Source organism: Eulemur rufifrons, chromosome 15 (genome assembly GCF_041146395.1).
Source record: "Eulemur rufifrons isolate Redbay chromosome 15, OSU_ERuf_1, whole genome shotgun sequence".
In the NCBI taxonomy this organism is placed as follows: domain Eukaryota; kingdom Metazoa; phylum Chordata; class Mammalia; order Primates; family Lemuridae; genus Eulemur; species Eulemur rufifrons.
Genome location: NC_090997.1, coordinates 91,697,673 through 91,710,363, shown reverse-complemented (window position 1 = coordinate 91,710,363; position 12,691 = coordinate 91,697,673).

Here is a 12,691-nt window from a genome sequence, read left to right as displayed (position 1 = left end):
TATCTACTGTGCAACAAACAAGTCTCTTTTCTGTTTCTTGAATGTGCCAAGAACTTCTTCCACTTGGAACCCTTGCTCTTACAATGCCCTTTTCCTAGAATGGTCTTCCCCCACATCCTAGAGTAGCTGGCTCATTCTTGTCCTTCAGTACTCAGCTAAAATGATAATTCCTTAGAAAAGCCTTTCCTAATCATCCTATTCAAAATAGTCCCCCTCCAGTCCACTACATAGATTCTTTACAAGATCCTTCAGAATAAATGTCATACTTTGTAGTCATCTTCCTTCTGTGTTTATTTACTTGTTATCTGCCTATACCACTAAACTATAAGTTTCTTAAGGACAAAAACTTGGTCGCTTTGTCACTTTATTCCCAATTTCTAGCACAGTGCCTTGCAATTAATACATGCTCAAAAGTAATTTTTAAATACATATGACAGCACTGTTTCTGGCTGAGCCCCTTAATGTAGCATAAATAGCAATTTACTTGAAACTATATGGTAAAGAAGGCACATCTTCTTGTTCACAAATTCTGCCCAAAGACTTCACATAAAAATAACTTTAGCTGACAATTAAAAATATATTTATTTTATACCTTAAAAAGTATAAATTACTGGTTCAAAAATAATATTTATATAATTTTTTGAAGGTAAAACCACTTCACAAGGGTGTTGGATAGCTTCAAAGACTACAACTTCAGAACCCCATGGCATACATAGGTGACCTTCCTCTGCCCTTAGGGAAATTTTGGTAGAAAAGTTCAAGAATAGCAAAAGAAATTTCTTCTTAAAAACCTCACTAAAACATATCCTCTCCCTCTTCACCTCAACACCTTTTTAGTTACCACCTTCTGTGTTTCTACAATGGGCCAGATACTGTCCTAAGTGCATTTAATCCTCTCAAGAACTCTGAAAAACGGCTATTATTAATTCCAGGAAACTGAAGCTCAGAGAAGCTAAGAAACTTGACCAAGGCCACACAGCTATTAAGTGGATGGCTCCAAAGACTTCCAGCCAATAAGTCAATGTCTCTCAAACTGTATTCTACAAACAAAAGTTACTAGAATTTCAGGAGGAAAAAGAGTTCCAAGGCCAAATAGTAAGAAAAGCTCTAGAATCTCTGATCTCAAGTACTACCAACTTTATGAGGACACAGGTATTCTCACATACTGATGGCTGGAAAATAATATAGCAACTTTGGAAGACAATGATGACAATTGTCTGTTAAAATCTAGAATGTACAATCTTTATGACCTATAGTTTACTTCTTAGTATCTATCCTAGAGAAACACTTATGAATGTTTACAAGAGATACATACAAGAATGTCCACTGTAGCAGTGTTGATAAAAAGAAAAACTAGAAGTAGCCTAATTATTCATTACAAGTCAAATAACTAAATATAGTACATCCATCTATGAAAGATTATGTAGTAGCAAAACAAATAAGGAAAGAGTTCTTGTTATTCTACATTTCTTCTCCATCCCCAGAGACATTCTCTGCCTTTCTCTGCCCTGCACTGTTCCCTGAGAGATTGGGCCCTGTAACCTGCACCACCTACGCCCCATCACACACTGGCTTTCCATGACATTCAGACAACAGGAGACACCAGCAGAAGATAGGAAGAAAGATAGGTCAAACCATTTCTTACCTGTTTTCTCCTTGTTTGGTACCTCATTTCTGGTCATAGCTATAACCCTCCAAGACTTAAGCTCCCATTGGACAGCCAGCTCTTATTTCCTCTTCTTTCTCCTTCAAGCTAGGGATATTAACAGTTTCTCCTGTTGCCAGTCTCTGGGTGGCTCACTCTCGCAACTTAGCTCCCTCAACCCTACCCATTCTTCTGTGTTAGACTCTTCACTAAAGTCTCGTGAACCATTTGAGTTGCATTCTATTTCATGCCCAAACCCTGACTGGCTGTGTGTGGGGGCAAGCATACACATGTTTAATATGAAACTCCAAGATACACTGTTAAGTAAAAAAATCAAAGAGCAGCACAATTATGGTATGATACAACAAAATAAAACACTATAAATATACCTAAGTGCATATGTGTGTTTGTAAATGTATAGAAAAAAATCTGGAAAGATATTTTCCAGCACAGCAACAGAATTTGGGATGATACTCATCTCTGGATTGGGAAATGGGATTAGATTGCCATCCAGGAGAGATTTTATAATATCTTAATTTTTTTTAAGTGAATACATTCATGGAGTACTTGTATAATTTTTTAAATATATTTCTTTTTAAAAATTATCATAAATCATTCAGTAAAAAAACCCTGCTCTACCTATTTAACCCATTATTTGTCAGACATATTTGGCCATTTAACCCTTTTCCCTGGAACCCCCGTTGGCACCTCACACAGTCTAGGAAGTGCTACGTCAGACCATCTGGCCTTTGGTTAAGGACGATTAAGAGAACTTCCTCTATTTGGATTTTGGTTCTTGAGATCTACTAGATGTGTAATGCCATTCATGTGTATTTCCTCACTCTTGTTATTCTTCTCTGGGACCTATTCATTAGTGTCTCCTTCATGGAGGGAAAAACATTATCTCATCACAGCATCAAGAATCCTAAAGAGAAACCCTGGAAATATTTGCAGTCCTATTCTAAGTTAACATGTTCTACTTAAGCTCCAATATGGTAGCTACTAGCCATATGTCACTCTTGAGCTCTAGAGATATAGCTAATCTAAATTGAGATGTGCTATAAGTATAAAACATATACCATATTTCAAAGATCAAGTACAAAAAGAATATAAAATATCTCATTAAAGATTTTTATATTGATTACATGTTGCAATGACAATATTTGGAATATAATGAGTTAACTACAATTTATTGATAAAATTAATTTCAGCTGTCCCTTTTTACTTTTCTAATGTGGCTACTAGAAAATTTAAAATTACATATGTAGCTCACATTATATTGCTATTGGACAATGCCATCTTAGAGAATGTCCACATGTTTTTGAGACGAATAATTTCCTTCTATAGGGCAGTCAGCTAGACAACAGCATAATTTTGACATATGCAAATGTGTCAGCCCCTCCCTCCAACAGATTATTCTTCCATTCACAGGATAAGGTCACTCAACACAATAGAATCATTTTTACTGTCCTTGACACCAACTTCCATATTCCAGAAAATCAAGCTGAACATATTGTGTTCAGAGCAAGTATATTTTCTGATGCTAATCTGGAACAGAAGAAAAAGAACTTGAATTTTTTTTTTAATTTCAGAATATTAAAGGGGTATAAATGTTTTGGTTATATGAATTGCTTTTGTATAGCTTGAGTCAAAAGTGTAAGTGTGCTCCTCACCCAGATAGTGTACATTATACCTGTTGGGTGTGATTCTCTCCTCACTCCCACCTGCTTGATTTCTGTTGAGTTTTATATCCTTATGTGCTCATGAGTGCTGATTGGTTAGTTCCAATTTAATGGTGAGTATTTGTGGTGTTTGTTTTTCCATTCTTGCAATACTTCACTTAAGAGAATGGTCTCCAGTTCCAACCAGGTTCTTACAAAACTTGTACACTATTGGTAGGACTGCAAATTAGTGCAACCTCTATGGAAAACAGTATGGCGATTCCTCAAAGAACTAAAAGTAGACCTACTATTTGATCCAGCAATCCCACTACTGGGTATTTACCCAAAGGGAAAAAAGCCATTTTACCAAAAAGACACTTGCACTCGAATGTTTATTGCAGCACAATTCACAAGAACTTGAATTTATTAACTGAGTTGGCTCTCTGGTAATCAGGATTCAGTGATGAATAGGACACATATCTTGCCCTCAAGGAGCCTACAACTGAGTAAGGATGAGACAAATAAGTAAATAGCCAATTATAGTACATTGTCAAAAATGTCATGATAGCCCACCTCATAGGATACTCTGGGAATACAAAAGAGGAGCACAGTAACCCACGCTAGAAAAGTCAAGGCAAGAGAGTCTGAGGCAATGCCTAGTGAGAAGTGAAAAAAAATGAGCTGCCCTGAATTGCGGATGGGATTCTAGACAGAAGGAGAAGCATGTGCGTATATTTGGAGAGGAGTGAGAACGGTGCTAGAGGAGCTGCTGCAAGTAGCCAAGTACAAAATTCAAAAAGGATATGATAAAGCATAAAGAAGGATGGGAAGGTAGAGCCCAGGTCAGAAAAAAACATCACTGATCATGCTAGAATTTAGACTTTGTCTTGAAGGAAATGGGGAGCTATTGAATAGTGAGTGGAAGAAATAATTTAATTGTATATGTTTCAAAAAGATACCATTGGTCTGTGGAAAATGGAGTGGAGGGGCACATGACTTGAGGCATGGTGACCTTCAGTGGGAAGGGAATATGAACTAGGGCCATATGAACTAGTGTAATGGTAGTAAGGATGGAAGCTCAATGGTGAGAATTTGGTGAGCAATAGGACATTGGGGATGGGAAGAGTCAATAAGGGAGAGTGAACAATGCAAGAAGACTAAGAAACAGTTACTATATGCCTACTGCATGCCAGGAACTCTACTCATCCCTTGGAAACCCCCAAAAAACAAATGATTAGAACCTTCCAGGTAAAATCAGAGAATCAAGAAAAAAATCTAAGAGAGCTATTTTCTACAGCTTGAAACACTGCTCCATATTCCACCAAATTTACTGTTACAGAAATAAAGGTTGTGTTATTAATTGTCCAGTGATTATTTTCACATTATTTAAGCATTAGTAATTTATAACACAATTTTCAATGTATCATTTCAGGATTCAGGATAGCATAATATAACTATGGTTCCCAATAAAGCATATGCAAATTCTGTCATACTGTTACAAAGACTTTTCAATCCTGGGTAAATCATCACACCTTCCTCTCTGTCAATGTGAAAATTAGTTTAATTAAAAACATCTAACAATTTAATAATGTAAGGCTTATCTAAAATAAGCTGCCAGGTTTATAAAAACTTTACATTGAGATAATAATTAGTATAACTTATGAAAAGAAAATCTTTAAAGCAGGTCATGCCATACAGATGAAATTATATCAAAATTTAATGCACTGTATGGATTATTATTATTGTCATTGGCTGAGGTGTAGGAAATGAATCATCATAGTATCTTTTATATAAATTTAGTCAATAAATATGAAACATTAAGACATATATTAAAGCATATGAAAAGAGTAAATAAACTCATTTCATTTATCAAGTACATTACTTGGCTACAGTTCATCTGTTTAGAAAGGTAAGTACAATTTAGACAAATTTTATTTAAATTATGAGTGGACATTATGCCAAAGCATGTGAATGTGATATTCTACCCATAGATGAGAGTTTGAAAGTCCATATGGCTTTTAGTGGTATTTACTTACCAACAAAACCCAGCTGCAAACACATTAACACATTTATTAAACACCTACTGTCCACAAGGTAACATGATAGGTACTGAAAATTCAGATACAATGGAAGAATCTAGCTCAGTGATTCTCAACCAGAGGCAATTTTTTTCCTAGAGGATGTCTGGCAATGTCTGAGGACATGTTGGATTGTCACGACTGTGGTGGGAGGTTGCCACTGGTATTTAGTGGGTAGGAACTAGGGATGCTCCTAAACATCCTACAATGAAAAGGGCAGCCCCTCACAACAAATTATCTGATCCTAAATGTCAATAATGCTGAGATTGAGAACCCTGACTATGAGACATATTTTAACTTCCCTGAGATTCAATTTTCTCCTCTGAAAATTGCAAAAAATAATTTCCACCTTATGTTATGAGAGAATGTACTCTCAGTACATAATACCCTTAAAATAGGTGTTGTATTTCCATTAAACTTTTAAAATTGTGACTCAAAGAGATAAATGAGTTTCCCAAGGATATGCAGCTAGGAAGTGTTGGAAGATTTTAACTTGTCTGCAAAGTCTGATTCATTCCACTAGAAATTTGAGAAATATGCCCTTGGCTAGGAAACACTCACTTTGTATTATGGAATATATAAACACTGTGGTGAAATTTATCACGATGTTTTTTCCCATTAAATTTCAGTGTGGGCAAGAATCTGATCCTGTACCCTTTTTCCATTTATAAGGAAAAGTAGCATTATTTATGATGCTAATCCTAAGGAAAATGCTTTGATCTTTACTTCTTCAAATCACTTTTACTTCTTCAACTCACATCTAACTATTGCATTTACAGTAACTATGGGGAAGGAGGGGAACAATTCAGGCACTCAAATCTGTTTATTATTATTATTTGGGAAAAATAGAAAGCTTTATGTTGCCTGACTCATCCAGAAAACTGGATGCTGTCAGTACAACATAACTTTTTAATTGCCTTTCTTGTCCATTTTATTTGAACGCATCGGACACTTATTTTTTAATCTCATTTGTTTTTTTGGCTATATTCTTTTCCTCCTGGACAAGAGAAATGACAATTCAAAAAATCAGTATTGTTTTCACAAAATAGAGAACCATAATCTATGGCTGGGGAAGACTTCTTTGAGGAGTCAATAGGAGATGCATTGACAAATTAATAATTAAAATAACAACTACTGGGGTGGGGCACAAAAAAAAAAAAAAAAAAAGGACAACTACTCAGAGGTTGAAGCAGGAGGATCATTTGAGCCCAGGAGTTTGGGTCTAGCCTGTGCAACATAATGAGACTCCATCTCTAAAAATAACAATAATAATGAATATGTCTGAGAATGATCCCTTTGTTGTTGTTAACTGGCTGAAGGGGAAATTCCATAATAATTCCATTTCCAAATGATCAAAGCTTTAAAGAAAAATTAATTCAGATGTATTATGAAATATCATGTTCCTAATAATTTCCATTCACTTTCATGCATTTATGTCTGAGTACATAAAAATAACCTACATTTCACTTTGAAGGTTTTGTCTTGTGAATAATACATGATCTCTTTGAGGTAGGTAGAGAGGATATTATTACTCCCATTTAGCAGATGAGAAAAGTGATTCTTATGAGAGCAGATGATTTGTCCAAGGTCCTACACTTAGTAAAAGGGCAGAGCAGACACTTAAATGGATTTCTTCTTTTGGGGGCATTGGATAAAAGAAACTGAAGAAGTTGATCAGTCTTTGTGGTATCTATTCTTTTCCTAATATCTAGTTGTGCAAGCTTTGCCATTATAGGACTTATAAATTCCATAATGATTGAAGAAGCCAATATAGGCTACATGCATAACTTTCTTCCTTTATATACTTTTTCATAATAAAGGAGAACCCCTCTCTAACCCCAAAGAAGGATCAAAAATCAAATCCACAAACTGCCTTACAGTTATAACCAATGGCAACACACATGGGCACTAGTATCCAATAAAGATTCAGCAAACTGTCTGTAATTGCATTTAGATTAAGGAATCAAAGGAGATTTTATGATACCATGATAACAGCCCCTTCCCCAGAATTTACCACTTTAACTTCCAGAGGCTTTGAGTTGGTAGTGACATTCTTAGACAGATGCCTCTAAATTTGAAGGTAATTCAAAGATTTTGGGAAAGTGAAGAATGCCTAAAAAAGACTCATTTCTGAAAGATTTACCAAAAAGAAAAAGAGTCATTTTCAATCCAAACTCTTTGAACTATTATTCTAAGACACTTCAGGCATTTTAGTCAATGCTGAAAATTTTCTCAAAATATTTAGAATATACTTTCCAATTAAGAGTTTTGTTTAATATACTTAAGACATGCTTGTTAAAGCATATATTTTTGGTTATTTCTATTTATTTTCAAGATAATTTTGGTATTTAAAGGTACGAAATGGATTTCTAGTAATGGAGTCCCAATTGTGGCTACAGGAAATAAATGTTTGATTTATATGAGCTTGTGTTTTAACCATCCAGGAATCAGTTAGGTCATAAGCTGGAGATCATCTGTTCAAGTGGTCCCCAAACGTCTGTCTCCAAATTGGTTTCACTAGAGTTACCTGAGATGCTTAGATGGTTTGGTTAATTTTTTAGAAATGAATTCCCAGGAGGTCACAGTCCAGATGAAAGTGTTATGGCATAGGGACAATAATTAATAATTATAGACTACAATTGTGTAGTATTTAAGCATTTACATTTATGTAAAGGCCTAATGAGTAGTTCAGAAATTTAACAGGGTTTAAAGGAAAGAAAGCTCAGATCTAATTTTGTCATTGTCCCTGGAACTGACCTAAACAATATACCAATGCTGAAGTCTGAGCATGGCACTGCTCTTCTGGTGGATGGAAGCTTTGGAAAGGTTCTTCATTCCCTGGCAAGCATCATTTTATCCTAATATTAATACTGCTATGAGTAAGCTTCCCTGAAGTTTTAGATTTATTCTGAAAGTATATCAGTATTTTTCTACTTAAAACTGACACCTGATAGTGACCCTGGAAATATTCAAAGAACATTTTACTTATAGACATCAAAACCATATAATAAATATTACTCAGTCATAAGTATCAATAGATTCATCTATAATATTCCTATTCCTTAATGTCCTGAGGCCATACTGACAAAATTAATGGGAAAAATATGCCTTAGGGGAAAGAGTAACTGTTGGGTATGGGGGATGGGGTGAGACTGGGATGGAGGGGGGTGCCTACGATACAGATTATGTTATCTTCATTGATCAGCACTGAATTTCACATCTTCCCTTACCAGTAGATTCACCTTCAACCTTCTTCCTTTAAAACAGCAGTCTCCAACCTTTTTGGCACCAGGGACCATTTTTATGGAAGACAATTTTTCCACAGACTGAGGGTAGGGATGGTTTTGGGATGATTCAGGTGCATTACATTTATTGTGTACTTTATATCTATTATTATTACATTGTAATATATACTTAAATAATTATACAACTCACCATAGGTTGGGGACCCTTGCTGTAAAGCATTGCTTTACTCACAACCGAAACAAATAGAAAGAAATGGTGAATGCTGTTCATGTCCCATACAGCATTTTGTATACAGATTACAAATTTTGCTTTACAAATTATGAGAGGCAGAAGGGACACAGCTTGAGTCTTCAGTTTGCAGGTTGAGCTTGCAGCAGGGGAGACAGAACAAACTTTGGACTTTGAAATAAATCTGACCTGCAAATCACCAAGAAAAAATAAAAGAGAAAGTTAACAATTAAACCTATCCAGGACTAGCCTGAGGAAAAGCTGTAAAGCTCTAAACATGAAGATTTGTGTTCAGTTCACATACCTCCTGCTCCAAATATATCCTGCTCATGCTCCAGAAAAGCATGTCTGATCCCTGATATCATTTTATGTTTGTTTGATCTGATACCACTCTCTTCAGCATAGGTAATCACCCCTGCTAGCACCAATTTTCCAAGATCATGTTTCTTCTTCCCATTCTTTGTTAGTACTGCACAAATTTCACAGTGGCTTTGGGCATTGTAATTCATTCCAGGGTCATAGTGATTTTGATCCTAATATTTTCAATTTGTCAGGAAAAGGGAAATCAGTCCCAAAACAAGTTGGTAGTAGGAATTAGCAACAAGAAGTCATCTTTGGAAATCTTCAATCATACTGGGTGGCCATCTACTTCACTTCAATAGAGCAGGCAAAGATAGAATAAATTTCTAGAGTAATTTTGTTAATGATCTTTCTATTGAGGAGAAAAGAGTGCTGGTCCTCAATTATCTATATTGTTGATATACACAGCTGTGTCATCAAATAATTACATACTCCTTGCCTTTATTTTTCCCATGATAATCTAATAAGTTTCATGAGTAGATTGTTTATTTTTATTTGATAGACATGATTTAGTAAAAAGAGGCAACAGAGGAATCAAGAGGAGTTCTAGGTGCTTTTGTTCTCTTAGAACTAAACTGTGACAAACTACCAAATTTCTCAAGTCTCAGCTTGCTCTTCTGTAATACAGAAATAAAAAAACCTTATATTATTGTTCTATGCATCAAATGGAAAAAAAACATGAACGCACTTTGTAAAATAAAAAGTTCTTCACTGATGAATCATCAGTTATCCTGTACCTGTTCCCAAAAGAAGTTAAATTTGCATTAACTTATCTATTCCCTCTCAACCAGTCCTCCTCCTTGAGAAAATCTTTTAATATGCCTTTGTAAAACAGACGATCTGAGTTAGGGGTATAGCTAAAATAAAGCTACTGTCCCCAAAAGGAAATTAATCTATAGCGTTGGCTAGTGAGACCATACAAGGAAGCATGTAGTCTGACTGCCTTCACATTTAGTTTCAAAAAGAAGCAGTTAAACTATCTGAACATGGAGTGGTTCACTGATAAGATCTGCTTATGTCCAATCAGTTGATTCTCATTTGTGGAATGTCACTAGATCACGAACATCTAATAGGTAGATGAACTCAGTGTTCTCAGGGGTGAACAGGTGTCTCACAGCTGGGAGCAGCTAGAGAGCCAACATACAATAGTGAACCATGTTTTCTGAAATTAGCTCTGATGATTCTAATATTGAAAAACATTATTCCATAGAGAAATTTTTCAAAGGATATACAGGGCACTCGGTCATAAGAACCAAATTTGGTAAATGGAATTCCAAAACCCAAAGGTTGGAACAAACATACCACTGGAAAATTCAAAAGGTAGAGTTCTGTTTCACTGTAACCACTGAATGATAATATATAGAATTCCATCTCTATAGTTGAAATTATACGTCCACACAACTTACAATTGGATCTGTAGTTTAATATCTCTCATAGATATTATAATTATGTCTATAAATTACCCCAATCAAGGTGAACAAAGATGAAATGATGTTGTGCTTGTTTTTAACATTTCTGCCTGGCATCAGATGGACTCAGTCAAACTATGAACCTAATTCTCTACTTCAATGGTAAGAAGTGACATAAAACTATCAAAGATAACTTTTTACAGCACAATATACATTTAAATACTGAACTCCAAATTATACTTCCAGAAGAAAGGTTCCATTATGGCTTATATTTGGTAAAATGATTAGTTCTCCAATGAGGAAGGACTCTACTTGCCCACTGTTTCAGCATTAGCACTGCTTTTCCCAACTTACCTCATGAAGCCTTGGATAAGGCAACTGATTTCCAACTACAGGTATACCTTGGAGATACTATGAGTTTGGTTCTAGACCATTCAAATAAAATGAATATTACAATAAACCATGTCATACAAACTTTTTGGTTTCTCAGTGAATATAAAAGTTATGTTTACACTATACTATAGTCTATTAAGTATGCAATAGCATTATGTCTAAAATGTTATCTTAAAAAGTTCATACCTTAATTAAAAACACCTTATTGCTAAAAAATGTTAACAATCATCTGAGCCTCCAATGAGTCATAATCTTTTTGCTGGTGGAGGGTCTTGCCTCAATGTTGATCACTGCTGACTGATCAGGGTGGTGGCTGATGAAGGTTGGGATGAGTGTGGCAATTTATTAAAATAAGGGAACCATGAAGCTTGCAGCTCCAATTAACTTTCTTTCATGAAAGATTTCTCTGTAGCATGCAATGCTGTTTGACAGCATTTTACCCACAATAGAACTTCTTTCAAAATTGGGGTCACTTCTCTCAAACCCTTTTTCTGCTTTATCAACTAAGTTTATGTAATACTCTCAATAATTTGTTGTCATTTCGACAATGGTCACAGCCTCTTCACTGGGAGATTTCATCTCAAGAAACTACTTTCTTTACTCACCAATAAGAGGCAACTCCTTGTCCATTTAAATTCTATTATGAAATTGCAACAATTTAGTTTCATCTTTGGGCTCCACTTCTAATTCTAGGTCTCTTGCTATTTCCACCACATCTGCGACCACTTCATCCACTGAAATCTTCAATCTCTCAGTCACCCGTGAGGGCTGGAATCAACTTCTTCCAACTCCTGTTGATGTTGATATTTAGACCTCCTCCCATGAATCAGGAATGCTCATAATAGCAGTTAGAATGGTGAATCCTTTCCAGAAGGTTTTCTATTACCTTTGCCCAGATCCATTAGAGAAATCAATATCTATAGCAGCTATAGTCTTACTTATATATAGCCTTATATATTTCTAAAAGAATAAGACTTGAAAGTTGAAATTACTCCTGATCCATGAGCTGGAGAATGAATGTTGTATTAGCAGGCATGAAAACAGCATTAATCTCCTTGCACATTTCTATCAGAGCTCTTAGATGACCAGGAGCATTGTCAATGAGCAATAATATTTTGAATCTTTTTTTCCTAAGATCTCAACAGTGGGCTTAAAATATTCAGGAAACCAAGCTACAAACAGAAGTTCTGTTATCTAGGCTTCATTGTTCCATTTATAGAACACAAGCAGAGTAGATTTAGAATAATTCTTAAGGGCCCTTGGATTTTCAGAATGGTAAACAAGCATCAGTTTCAAGTTAAAGTCACCAGCTGTATTGGCCCCTAACAAGACAGTCTGCCTGTCCTTTGAAGCCAGGCATTGACTTTTCTTCTCCACCTATGAAAGTCCTAGATGGTATCTTCTTCCAATAAAAGGCTGTTTCATCTACATTGAAAATATGTTCTTTTGTATAGCCACCTTGATCAATTATCTTAACTAGATCTTCTGGATTGCTTGTTACTTCACTTGGAACTTTTATATTATAGAGATGGCTTCTTTCATTAAACTTCTGGAACCAACATCTCCTAACTTCAAACTTTTCTTCTGCAGCTTCTTGAGCTCTCTCAGCATTCACAGAATGGAAGAGTGTTAGGGCCTTGGTCTAGATTAGATTTTGGTTTGGGAATGTTG